The following is a 14,074-nucleotide window of genomic DNA, read 5'->3' as shown; positions in this document are numbered from 1 at the left end:
CATACACATGTAAGCGTTAGTTGTTCCCACTGACGTCACAGGCCTCGCTGTGTCTCCGTGTTCACCTGGATGGACCCGGCCTCGGGAACTGCATCGGCAGCAAGGCAGAGCTGGCTTAGAGCAAACACACATTAATTAACACGCGCACGTAGGCACTTGGTTTACAACCTTCCATGCCAACTCTGTGCCAACTGTTTCCTGACACTCCCAGCCAATCACACTCCATCCACCGGCTCCCTTAAACGCACCCACTCTCTTCTGACTCTTACCTCCCACACCTCCCCTACACTGCCAGCTTTCTGACCTTTGACCTTCACTCTGTTGGTTCTCTCTCTGCTTTTTGCGGTGAGTCCTCCCCACCCCCTCTCAGCCAAGTGTCCACAGACAGGAGGGACTTGTTTCTGCCGGGTATGAAAGGAGTCCTTTGATGAGACCCAGTCTGGAGGTACACGGCACAACACAGCTCAACACAGGAAAGAATAGAGCAATGCATGTCAACAAAGCTCAACAATGGAAAGAATAGAGCAACGCTTCCCAACACAGCAAAACACAGCTCAACACTGGAAAGAATAGAGCAATGCATCTCAACACAGCTCAACACTGGAAAGAATAGAGCAACGCTTCCCAACACAGCACAACACTGCTCAACACTGGAAAGAATAGAGCAATGCATCTTTGACCTTCACTCTGTTGGTTCTCTCTCTGCTTTTTGCGGTGAGTCCTCCCCACCCCCTCTCAGCCAAGTGTCCACAGACAGGAGGGACTTGTTTCTGCTGGGTATGAAAGGGGTCCTTTGATAAGACCCAGTCTGGATGTACACGGCACAACAAAGCTCAACACTGGAAAGAATAGAGCAATGCATCTCAACACAGGAAAGAATAGAGCAATGCATCTCAACACAGCTCAACACTGGAAAGAATAGAGCAACGCTTCCCAACACAGCTCAACACTGGAAAGAATAGAGCAATGCATCTCAACACAGCTCAACACTGGAAAGAATAGATTAACGCTTCCCAACACAGCACAACACAGCTCAACACTGGAAAGAATAGAGCAATGCTTTTCAACACAGCAAAACACAGCTCCACACTGGAAAGAATAGAGCAACGCTTCTCAACAATAATTGAAAGAGTAGAGCAACACAAGTCAACACAGCACAACACAGCTCAACAATGGAAAGAATAGAGTAATGCAACTCAACAGAGCACAACACAGCTCAACACTGCAAAGAATAGATTAACACTACTCAACACAGCACATCACAGCTCAGCACTGCAAAGAATGGAGCAACGCAAGTCAACACAGCACAACACTACACTCTAAAGAATAGAGCATTGCAACGCAACACAGCACAAAACAGCTCAACAATGGAAAGAATAGAGCAATGCAACTCAACACGGCACAACACAGCTCAACACAGGAAAGAATAGAGCAATGCATGTCAACAAAGCACAACACAGCTCAACACTGGAAAGAATAGAGCAACACAACTCAATACATCACAACACAGCTCAGCACAGAAAAGAATAGAGCAACACAGCTCAACACTGCAAAGTATAGAGCAATGCAACTTAACACAGCATATCTCTATTGTAATTTACTGTACAGTAAAGCTCAACATAACACAGCTCAAAACTTTACAGTGAAGCTGAACAAAACCCAACATAGCAAAGCTTAACACAGATCAGCACAACTGACCACTGCATAACAGAACACACTATATTTTTGCACAACACATCATAGCAAAACAGAGTTCAACACAGCACAGTTTAGCACAGCTCAAAACAGCAAAGCTCGGTACAGCTCAACACGGTGCACAGTGTTGCATAACACGAAGTCAAATGGAACTGGATAAACAGCATGAAGGACTTAATCTTTGTGAAGACTGATTTTTGTGTGTGTGTGTGGGTGTATGTGTGTGTGTGCGTGTGTGTGTGTGTGTGTGTGTGCGTGTGTTTACCTGTTCCAGTTTTCTTTGAAAAGAATCAGACCCTTAACACCTTGTCTTTCTTACTTTTTTCTTACATTTTTTTTTCCCATTTCATTTTTTCTCATGTTCAGACTGTCCTCCTTATGGACCCCTCTCACTCTCTCCCTCTCGCTCTCTCTCTCTCTCTCCCATTTTTTGAAACACATTTTGGTATCTTTGTTTTTCTTGTGATGAAAGAACTACAAAGCTGCAGAGTGCACTGAGCTGTGTTTGGTTGTTGTATCTGATGCCTGGCCTCGGAGGAGATGGGGTTACTGGCTCCTCTGACGACCCTGGCCAGAAGGGAGTTAAACAATCTTGGAGTAAATGCGGTCCACAGGGCTATAGTTCTAAGGCCATGACCAGCCATTCACTCATTCAATTGAAAAAGGCTTCTGCCCTCCCTCCCACACCCTCTTCTCCCCCTCAGTGAAAACCAACTTGAAGGCATGTTTCCAATTGCCCTTCCTCCATTTCATGGCAACTGGTTATATTTTTTCACGTGATCTATATAAGCCATTAAAACGTTAAACCTTATTTAAAACCACCATCAATAAAATATCAGTTTGACTTCCCTCTCACAAGATGCTATTTGCAGATTGTTTTAGCAGCACCTTTCAGTGGCCATCGAACATGAAAGATACGAATGTCAACTGATACACTTAGATCTATGATTCTCCATTATTTAACCTGGTCGGTCACTTGGGAACCAATTCTCATTTCCAACGACAACTAGCCAAAGGCTTTCAAATGCAAGAGGGCAGGAAAACACATAGAATTACATAATGTGGAAAATGTACAGCATATATAGAAAAAAACACTATATACAAGGAACATCCAATAATAACAACATATAGTAAGACCCAGAGTTTAAGGGTCTCTTGCAACTGTGGAGAACTGAAATTATTGACAGCTAAAGGAAGTGAAGGTTTAAGGAGTTTTAGGAGTGACCATTATACTGTAAGATGTAAATGGAGGTGAGCTTTGATATTGAGGTATTATCCACACAGGATATACAGCTCCGAAACAAATTAACCCTCTTGGGCATGGAGTTCACCCGAGCTTCACAGGTTGCCCCTGGAGTGCTCTTCCACTCCTACATGATGTTAGAGACCTTGCGCTGCAGGGTTTAGGTCAGGACACATGCTCAACTTTACCCGCAGCTTCTTTAGCAAGGCAATGATCGTCTTGGAGGTGTGTTTGGGGTCATTATCATGTTGGAATACTGCCCTGTGGCCCAGTCTCCGAAGGGAAGGGATCATGCTCTGCTTCAGTATGTCACAGTACATGTTGGCATTCATGGTTCCCTTAATGAACTGTAGCTCCCCAGTCCCCGCAGCACTCATGCACTCCCAGACCATGACACTCCAACACCAATGCATGACTGTAGGCAAGACACACTTGTCTTTGTACTCCTCACCTGGTTGCTGCCACACATGCTTGACACCATCTGAAACAAATACGTTTATCTTTGTCTCATCAGACCACAGGACATGGTTCCAGTAATCCATGTCCTTAGTCTGCTTGTGTTCAGCAAACTGTTTGCGGGCTTTCTTGTGCATCATCTTTAGAAGAGGCTTCCTTCTGGGACAACAGCCATGCAGACCAATTTGATGCAGTGTGGGGCATATAGTCTGAGCACTGATAGGCTGACCCCCCACCCCTTCAACCTTTGCAGCAATGCTGGCAGCACTCATATGTCTATTTCCCAAAGACAACCTCTGGATATGACGCTGAGCACGCGCACTCAACTTCTTTGGTCGACCATGGCGAGGCCTGTTCTGATTGGAACCTGTCCTGTTAAACCGATGTATGGTCTTGGCCATTGTGCTGCAGCTCAGTTTCAAGGTCTTGACAATCTTCTTATAGCCTAGGCCATCTTTATGTAGAGCAACAATTCTTTTTTCAGATCATCAGAGAGTTCTTTGCCATCAGGTGCCATGTTGAACTTCCAGTGGCCAGTATGAGGGAGTGTGAGAACAATGACACCAAATTGAACACACCTGCTCCCCATTCACACCTGAGACCTTGTAACACTAATGAGTCACATGACACAGGGGAGGGAAAATGACTAATTGGGCCCAATTTGGAAAGTTTTCACTTAGGGATGTACTCACTTTTGTTGCCAGCGGTTTAGACATTAATGACTGTGTGTTGTGTTATTTTGAGGGGACAGCAAATGTACACCGTTATACAAGCTGAACACTCACTACTTTAAATTGTAGCAAAGTGTCTTTTCCTCCGTGTTGTCACATGAAAATATATAATCAAATATTTATTTGTGAGGGGTGTACTACATTGTGTGAGATACTGTATATACACTCACCTAAAGGATTATTGGGAACACCTGTTCAATTTCTCATTAATGCAATTATCTAATCAACCAATCACATGGCAGTTGCTTCAATGCATTTAGGGGTGTGGTCCTGTTCAAGACAATCTCCTGAACTCCAAACTGAATGTAAGAATGGGAAAGAAAGGTGATTTAAGCAATTTTGAGCGTGGCATGGTTGTTGGTGCCAGACGGGCCGGTCTGAGTATTTCACAATCTGCTCAGTTACTGGGATTTTCACGCACAACCATTTCTAGGGTTTACAAAGAATGGTGTGAAAAGGGAAAAACATCCAGTATGCGGCAGTCCTGTGGGCGAAAATACCTTGCTGATGCTAGAGGTCAGAGGAGAATGGGCCGACTGATTCAAGCTGATAGAAGACAACTTTGACTGAAATAACCACTCGTTACAACCGAGGTATGCAGCAAAGCATTTGTGAAGCCACAACACGCACAACCTTGAGGCGGATGGGCTACAACAGCAGAAGATCCCACCGGGTACCACTCATCTCCACTACAAATAGGAAAAAGAGGCTACAATTTGTACAAGCTCACCAAAATTGGACAGTTGAAGACTGGAAGAATGTTACCTGGTCTGATGAGTCTCAATTTCTGTTGAGACATTCAGATGTTAGAGTCAGAATTTGGCGTAAACAGAATGAGAACATGGATCCATCATGCCTTGTTACCACTGTGCAGGCTGGTGGTGGTTGTGTAATGGTGTGGGGGATGTTTTCTTGGCCATGTACCCATCCTCTGATGGCTACTTCCAGCAGGATAATGCACCATGTCACAAAGCTTGAACATGACAATAAGTTCACTGTAGTGAAATGGCCCCCACAGTCACCAGATCTCAACCCAATAGAGCATCTTTGGGATGTGGTGGAATGGGAGCTTCGTGCCCTGGATGTGCATCCCACAAATCTCCATCAACTGCAAGATGCTATCCTATAAATATGGGCCAGAATGCTTTCAGCACCTTGTTGAATCAATGCCACATAGAATTAAGGCAGTTCTGAAGGCGAAAGGGGGTCAAACACAGTATTAGTATGGTGTTCCTAATAATCCTTTAGGTGAGTGTATACATATATATACAGGTGCTGGTCATAAAATTTGAATATCATCAAAAAGTTGATTTATTTCAGTAATTCCATTCAAAAAGTGAAACTTGTATATTATATTCATTCATTACACACAGACTGATATATTTCAAATGTTTATTTATTTTAATTGTGATGATTATAACTGATAACTAATGAAAATCCCAAATTCAGTATCTCTGAAAATTAGAATATTACTTAAGACCAATACAAAAAAAGGATTTTTAGAAATGTTGGCCAACTGAAAAGTATGTACAGCACTCAATACTTAGTTGGGGCTCCTTTTGCCTGAATTACTGCAGCAATGCGGCGTGGCATGGAGTCGATTAGTCTGTGGCACTGCTCAGGTGTTATGAGAGCCCAGGATGCTCTGATAGTGGCCTTCAGCTCTTCTGCATTGTTGGTTCTGACGTATCACATCTTCCTCTTCACAATACCCCATGGATTTTCAGGGATACCATGGTCCTTAAACCAGGTACTGGTAGCTTTGGCACTGTTTGCAGTGCCAAACCCATGTCTTGCATACGTCTGTGCGTGGTGGTTCTTGAAGCACTGACTTCAGCTGCAGTCCATTCTCTGTGAATCTCCCCCACATTTTTGAATGGGTTTTGTTTCACAGTCCTCTCCAGGGTGCGGTTATCCCTTTTGCTTGTACACTTTTTTCTACCACATCTTTTCCTTATACGGTATTCGGAAAGGCACAAATAACGTGGTTTTTACAAATACTTATTTCAAACAAATACTCAAACAAAAATATTTGTATTCGGGAACAGGAAAACCGTTATATCCAAAAGCTGCGTTTTCTCATGAGACCGCAGTACATGCCCGGATGAGTGAGTGAGTGACGTTCAATCGGGGGAGGGGAAAAGAATAAAAGCGGTAACTGACACAGGCTGCTCCACACATCTCCATTCTCCACACAGCAACAGAGAGCCCTCGGCTGAGCGAAAAAACTTTTGTTGAATAGATTTTTGTACCTTAACTGGTTTCCAAAGGCAATTTATAACTTTTAGGAAGCGGCGTTTGATTGGGATATTATTTCATTACGCTGCAATTGGGTGAACCAGCCCTAACGAAATTTTTGCGCCTATTTTGAATTTTACTCGAATACAAATACAAATACTTTTTCCCACTTAACAAATACAAATACAGATACAGATACAAATACTGGCTGCTTTGCACACCTCTAATATATATAAACACTCAACACCAGCTACAGATTGGAAGAGGACGAAAACGACTGTCCGCTGACCGAGATGACCATCAACTCATTTGAATGTCACTCAACAACCATAGGATCAAGTGACCTACAAAAAGAATGGAAAACAGCAGCTGGGGTGAAGTGCACGGCAAGGACGGTTCAAAACAGGCTCCTAGGGCAGGGCTGAAGTCATGCAAAGCTTAAAAAAAAACCTTGATCAATGAGAAGCAAAGAAGAGCCAGGCTGAAGTTTGCAAAAGACAATAAGGATTGGACAGTAGAGGAATGGAGGAAGGTCATCTTCTCCGACGAGTCAAATTTTTAGCTTTGCCCAACACCTGGTCGTTTAATGGTTAGACGGAGACCTGGAGAGGCCTACAAGCCACAGTGTCTCGCACCCACTGTGAAATTTGGTGGAGCATCGTTGATGATCTGGGGATGCTTCAGCATGGCTGGAATCGGGCAGATTTGTCTTTGTGAAGGACGCATGAATCAAGCCAAGTACAAGGTTATCCTGGAAGAACACCTGCTTCCTTCTGCTCTGACAATGTTCCCCAACTCTGAGAATAGTTTTTTCCAGCAGGACAATGCTCCATGCCACACAGCCAGGTCAATCAAGGTGTGGATGGAGGACCACCAGATCAAGACCCTGTCATGCGTCTTGATCTCCAGATCTCAACCCCATTAAAAACCTCTGGAATTTGATCAAGAGGAAGATGGATGGTCACAAGCCATCAAACAAAGCTGAGGTACTTGAATTTTTGTGCCAGGAGTGACATAAAGTCACTCAACAGCAATGTGACAGACTGGTGGAGAGCATGCCAAGATGCATGAAAGCTGTGATTAAAAAGCAGGGTTATTCCACTGAATACTGATTTCTGAACTCTTCCCAAGTTGAAACATTAGTATTTTGTTGTTGAAAAATGTATAAAAATGTGTTTTCTTTGCCTTATTTGAGGTCTGAAAACAATGCATTATTTTTTGGTTATTTTGACCAGTTGCATTTTTCTACAAATAATGCTCTAAATTTGTATTTGGAAATTGGGAGTAATGTTGTCATTAGTTTATAGAATAGAACAAAAATGTTCATCTTACTCAAACACATACCTATGAATATGAATAGTAAAACCAAAGAAACTGATAATTTTGCAGCAGTCTTTTTTTTTTAGAGCTGTATATATATATATATATATATATATATATATATATATATATATATACACACACACCGATCAGCCATAACATTATGACCACTGACAAGTGAAGTGAGTAACACTGATAATCTTGATATCATGGCACCTGTCAGTGGGTAGGATATATCAGGCAGCAAGTGAAGATTCTGTTCTCAAAGTTGATGTGTTAGAAGCAGGAGTAATTAGCAAGCGTAAGGATCTGAGTGACTTAGACAAGGGCTAAATTGTGATGGCTAGATGACTGGGTCAGAGCATCTACAAAACTGCAGCCCTTGTGGGGGTCTGCAGTGGTCAGTACCTGTCACAAGTGGTCCAAGGAAGGAAAAGTGGTGATCCGGCAACAGGGTCATGGGTGGCCAAGGCTCATTGATGAATGTGGGGAGCGAAGGCTGGCCTATGTGGCTGAGAAAGTTAATGCTGGTACTGATAGAAAGGTGTCAGAACACACAGTGCATTGCAGTTTGTTGTGTATGGGGCTGCATAGAGGCAGACCAGTCAGGGTGCCCATGCTGACCTCTGTCCACAGCTGAAAGCGCCTACAATGGGCACATGAGCATCAGAACTGGACCACAGAGCAATGGAATAAGGTGGCCTCGTCTGACAAATCACGTTTCCTTTTACATCACGTGAATGGCCGGGTGCATGTGCGTCGCTTACCTGGAGAACACATGGCACCAGGATGCACTATGGGAAGAAGGCAAGCCGACGGGGCAGTGTGATTCTTTGGGCAATGTTCTGCTGGGAAACCTTGGGTCCTGCCATTCAAGTGGCTGTTACTTTGACATGTACCACCTACCTGAGCATTGTAGCAGACCATGTGCACCCTTTCATGTCAACGGTATTGCTGATGGCATTGGCCTCTTTCAGCAGGAAAATGTGCCCTGCCACAAAGCAAAAATTATTCAGGAATGGTTTGAGGAATACAACAACAAGTTATTGGTGTTGACTTAGCCTCCAAATTCACCAGATCTCAATCCAATCGAGCATCTGTGGGATGTGCTGGATAAACAGGTCCGATCCATGGAGGCCCCTCCTCGCAACTTACAGAACCTAAAGGATCTTCAGCTAACGTGTTGGTGCCAGATATCACAGTACACTTTCAGAGGTCCAGTGGAATCTATGCCTCGATGGATTAGGGCTGTTTTGGCAGCAAAAGGGTGACCTACACAATATTAGGCAGGTGGTCATAATGTTATTGCTGATCGGTGTATATATTTACAAATAAACACTTAGTATCTAAGTAAATTACTTTAGTTCAACTTTCAGATTCCGAAAACGTTTGCACAGTGCTGTATATACAGGTGTTTTGCTAGCATTGACTTATAAATTAGTATCAGTGAATCTGGCGTTGTGTATGTAGCAAAGGTCAGTAAAACAAAAGTTAAAGGTCACTGTGATTCAGAGAAAAGATGGCAGTGTGGTAAATTACTTTAAGTTTATTGAGGAGCTTTATAGTGGCAGGTCTGCACACTACATTGCCATGCTCAATGATTTGGCAAAGAGTATGCTTGGCTGTGTGGGCGAAGGATGCTTTGTTGTGGAATGAGAAACCAATTCTCTATTTAACTTTAGCATGTAGGTGGGTGATACCGGTATTGAATGAGAGTGATAAGTCAAGCCATGTACAAAGGTATTTTTAGGTATTGAAAAACTCTGACCCTAAGTATATTGATAGATAGACAGTGTATCTATTTAGATTGTCAATGTTTTTGCAATAGGTTTATCCTGGGAAGTTATGTTAAGATGTAGATACATTTTATCTATTTTGAGCTCTCAATGTTCTAATCCATTATTTCATACTTTCTAACACTCTAATGCTTCAGGAATACTGCAGTGAGGACAAATGAAACCTTGATAAAGAGCCAAAGATGCACAGTGGAGATGTATGTAATTTTAGCTTTTGTAGTTGAAAAATTGATGCTCACGAGCAGGGGGGCCTTTTAAACGTTTGTTCTAAAAGCCCTAGCCCCAATCCTCAATGTCACTCCAACACAATACATGTTCTTCCCCAGTAAAAGGCAGTCACAGGTTTTGATTGACTTCTTAAAACATATTCTTACTTCCCAACCAACCAAACAATCAATCAAAGCCGGCCCACTCCACTGAGATACCTCAACTCATAACACATTCAATGCCATCTCTCTCTTGCCTCTTGTCTCCAGACCCCCCCCCCCCAGCCCCCCCGCCCCCTCCATCCCTCCCTCCTCCCTCCATCCTTCCCTGCCCTCTGCCTCCCTCCCACCAACATGTCTTCCTCTCTTTAATGTTGAATATCTTCCTTTATGTGCTCGTCCTCTGTGCTGTGTTCGGATCTCTTTTGTCATAGAAACTTATATAAAGCTAAAGCCTCTTTCTTGAGCCACTACCTTCGGATGTGCATGGTGCATTTTCCCCTTTCCTCCAAGAGTTGCCGTGTGAAAACCAACATACTGTATATTGTAGGCTACTTATGGACAAAGGTGACCAGATTTCTGCACTGAAATCTCAAGACGCATTTATTTTACATTTACCTTTGAGGAGACAGTGTTGCTGCTGTCATAGTAACGACACGCTTTGCAACAAAGTCGCGGTTGTTTATTCCGTAGATACAATGCATACCTGATCAAACTTGCTTATAAACGCTCAGCAGAAGCAGGCAGGTTTGTTACCGGGAATGCACTAATTCTGAACGGACTACAGCGTTTCATTATCGACATTCCCAGGGGAAAATGTAGCAGGGTCACAAAAAGAACACATATGTCTGGTCATCATACAGAATGTGGCTCCAGTTGATCTCCATGCTCATACCGCCAGGCCTGAGACAGGACAAGACTGAGTGGTAGTGGCAGGTAGACCTGTTTATTCAACCAGGTGCCGAATGAGTGCTGGTATAATTCAGCTTTGTGCACCTAAGCTTAGTTGAACATAATGTATACAGTACACCTCATGAAAGGTCTCTGGGCGGTAATAAGGTGCTGCGTGGAGACTTCTCAGGAGCCCACCACCCCCCTCTCGGCTCGTCTCTCCATATGACAACGTACGTTTAAAAGTTATGTATGTGATTATGTAAAATAAGTTACATTTCTTCTTCCCATTCACTCTGTCTATTGTGTTTTAAAATGCCTGGTTGAGAGCTGTAGAGATCTGAGGCCTGACGACAGATACTGCCGTCAGGTGCCTAAAACAAACAATTCCACTAAATAAACCCAAAAAGCAATTAATGTCTTGTGTGTTTCTTCATACAAAAAAAAAAAAACCTCAATGATAATTTATATTGCATGACACATATTGGACAAACTTGACCAGGTCAGACTCACATCCGCTCATCTGTGACGTTTCTGGTTTGTGTGTTGAGTCTGTGGTTGCACTCTCCTTGCAAGATGAATTAGAGACCCAACTGAATAAACCATACCACCAGAACTGCTGTTTAATGATGATAAAGAGGTGGAAGTGGACTGGTTTAATTGGTGACACGTCATGTCTAGTGGTGACAAATGTTCAGGCATCCTGGTGTGTACTGATCCATCTCAATCTTCCATGAGAGCCCTGACCAAATCTAGTGCAAACAACACCACAGTCCTCCATCTGGGAAAGGTTTACATCGTACTTCAGTGCTGGCCTTTATCACTACACAACAACTTCCACTCCAACAACAACAGCAGATTAACAGCACTCCAGGGAATTGTCCTTAATTGTTAGGGACATCCCTGGTAAAGCATAGTAAATAGTATACATAAAATACTGCCTAACTCAGCCTTTATGCTTCGCACCATGTTTAAAAAAAACATAAAGTGAAAAAACTAAACAATTTGCTTGCTCCGCATTTTGTTTCATTATGGACATAACATATTTATTCTCAATCTACACACATTACCCCCATAATAACAACATTTTAAAGTGTTAGAAATGTGTGCCAATTCTTCTTCAAAAAAAATGAAATGATTTCGTGTACATAAATATTCAGACCCATGATTCCATACTTTATAGAAGTGCCTTGAAAATTCCCCTACCAGTTTTCAGTCTTCTTGGGTATTCCTCAACCAGTTATGAGTCTTCTTGGGTATTCCTCTACCAGTTATGAGACTTCTTGGGTATTCCCCTACCAGCTTTGCTCACCTGGAGGTGGAATGTTTCTCCCATTCTTACTAGTAGATCTTCTCATGCTCAGATTGGATGGGGAGAGTAAGTGAGCTGCTATTTTCAGGTCTCCCCACATTTCTTCAATGGTTCAAGTCCAGGCTTTGGCTGATCCACTCAATGATATTCACAGACATGTGCTGAAGCCCCTCAAATGTTGTCTAGGCAGTGTGCTTTAGGTCATTGTAAAGCTGAAAAATTAATCTTCACCCCAATCTGAGATCCTGTGTCCTCTGGATCAGGCTTTCTCCAAGGACCTCTTTCTATTTTGTTCTGTTCAACCTTCCCTCAATCCTGACCACTCTCCCAGTCCATACCGCTGAGAAGCATCCCCATAGCATGATCCCACCGCCATGCTTCAACATAGAGATTGTATTAACCAGGTGCTGAGCAGTACTTTGTTTTCACCAGATATAACAGTTTGCATTCAGGCCTAAAAGTTAGATGTCGGTCTGATAAGATTTTTTTATTGTTTTCCCTTATGCTCTCAGAGCCCTTTAAGTGTCATTTGGCAAACTCTAACACCGATGCAAACTCTACCGCTCTGGGTGGCCCACTGTGCTCCTGTGAACTTTCAATCCTTTAGCATTTTTTTTTCTTCATAACCTTCACCTGTGCCTTAACACAAATCTCAGAATTTCTTTGAGTTAATGCTTGATTTTGCACTTGATGTTTGCTCTGACATGCACTGTGAAGTGTGAGACCTTATAAAGACAGCTTTTGCGCCTTTCTAAATCAATTTAATTTCTCATGGGTGGACTCCAATCAAGTATTACAGGGATCTCAAAGAACACAGGATGCATCAGATCTCAATTTTGAATGTCTTTTTACATGAATAAATAAATTGGCAGTACTTTTGCTTTGTCATTTGCTTTGTCCTTATTGCATGTGGATTGATTGCCAAAAATGTACATAAATATATTTGTATAAATCAAGTGCATAAACCATTTGGAGAATGTAAGTGTTCTAACTAATTTCCCGAAGACAATGTACCTGAACTGACCTCCTCTGCCAAAGCATACTCTATTGGAGAACTATTTTCTAATATTGTCATTTACCTCCCTAGTTACCATTCATCACACTGAAAGATAACAATTTCAAATATGATATCCCTGACGCACATGGATCTTTCACCCCCAACCCTCTCCAAATGGGACCCTTAACTTAATAAAACCAGGAAATCAATAGCTAAAAAAAGACACCAATAAAAAAAAACGTGTCAGCATATTCAGGTGGGGAAGTGGGGTTATTGACACTGAGAGAGTGGGCAAACAAAGTGAAATACAATAACAGCAAAATGGAGTCAATGTCAATGGAACGTAGACCATGGAAGTTCTGATTGGCCTCTACTCAGTGTCTGTAAACTCTGTCATTTGCCATGAATACAATCTCCCCCAATGCAGGAGGTGGCCGCTGCCAGGAAAGACAAGCGGGGGACAAAGCCAACCCATCCAAAAGTAGAGATCAAATTTCTGTTACAACTGTTGTCGGCTCATGTGTTGCTACTTGGCATTAGCCTTCATAATTAACACCTCATATATTATCATTCAAAAGCTGTCAGTGTATAAGAGCATATGTGTATGATATGCGTGTGCATGTGTGCGTGTGTGTACGCGTGTATGCGTGTGTGGTTGAGCCAAAAATAAAGTGCAGAAACCATAAACATTTCTGGTACCCACCTCCAGGAGAAAGCTGTTTCCTTTCCTGGCACTCCATCTTTATTTTTAGAGGCTGGAGGCTGAAGAGAGAGCAGAAAAAACAGCATGAAAAGTGGAAGGAAGGAGTGAGGACGGATCGGAAAGCTTGGGGAGAGAGAGGGAGGGGATGGGAGGGAGAAAGAACATCAAAAGTGGGAGGAAGGAGAGAGGGAGCGAGGGAGTGAAGTGTGGCAGAAAGTAATGTGATGTGATGAGAGCCCATCCTCTCGCTGAGACAGAGGGAAGGGCTGGTGTGGGGCTCCCTCCTCCCCCCTCCCCGTAACCACGCCAACCTTTCACCAGAGGAGGGGAAAAAGAGGAGGGGAGACAGGGACTCCACGGCTGCCGCCGTATAAATAGCCAAGCCTGAGAATCCGTCACCACAAACACACCACACATGCACATGGACTGAATGACTTCTCTCTCCGACTCTCATCCTCACACTCACTCAAAACTGTCCGTCCTCTT

The sequence above is a fragment of the Esox lucius genome, chromosome 11 (assembly GCF_011004845.1).
Source record: "Esox lucius isolate fEsoLuc1 chromosome 11, fEsoLuc1.pri, whole genome shotgun sequence".
NCBI lineage: Eukaryota > Metazoa > Chordata > Actinopteri > Esociformes > Esocidae > Esox > Esox lucius.
The sequence above is the reverse complement of the archived record's forward strand: the minus strand, read 5'-3'. Positions refer to the sequence as shown.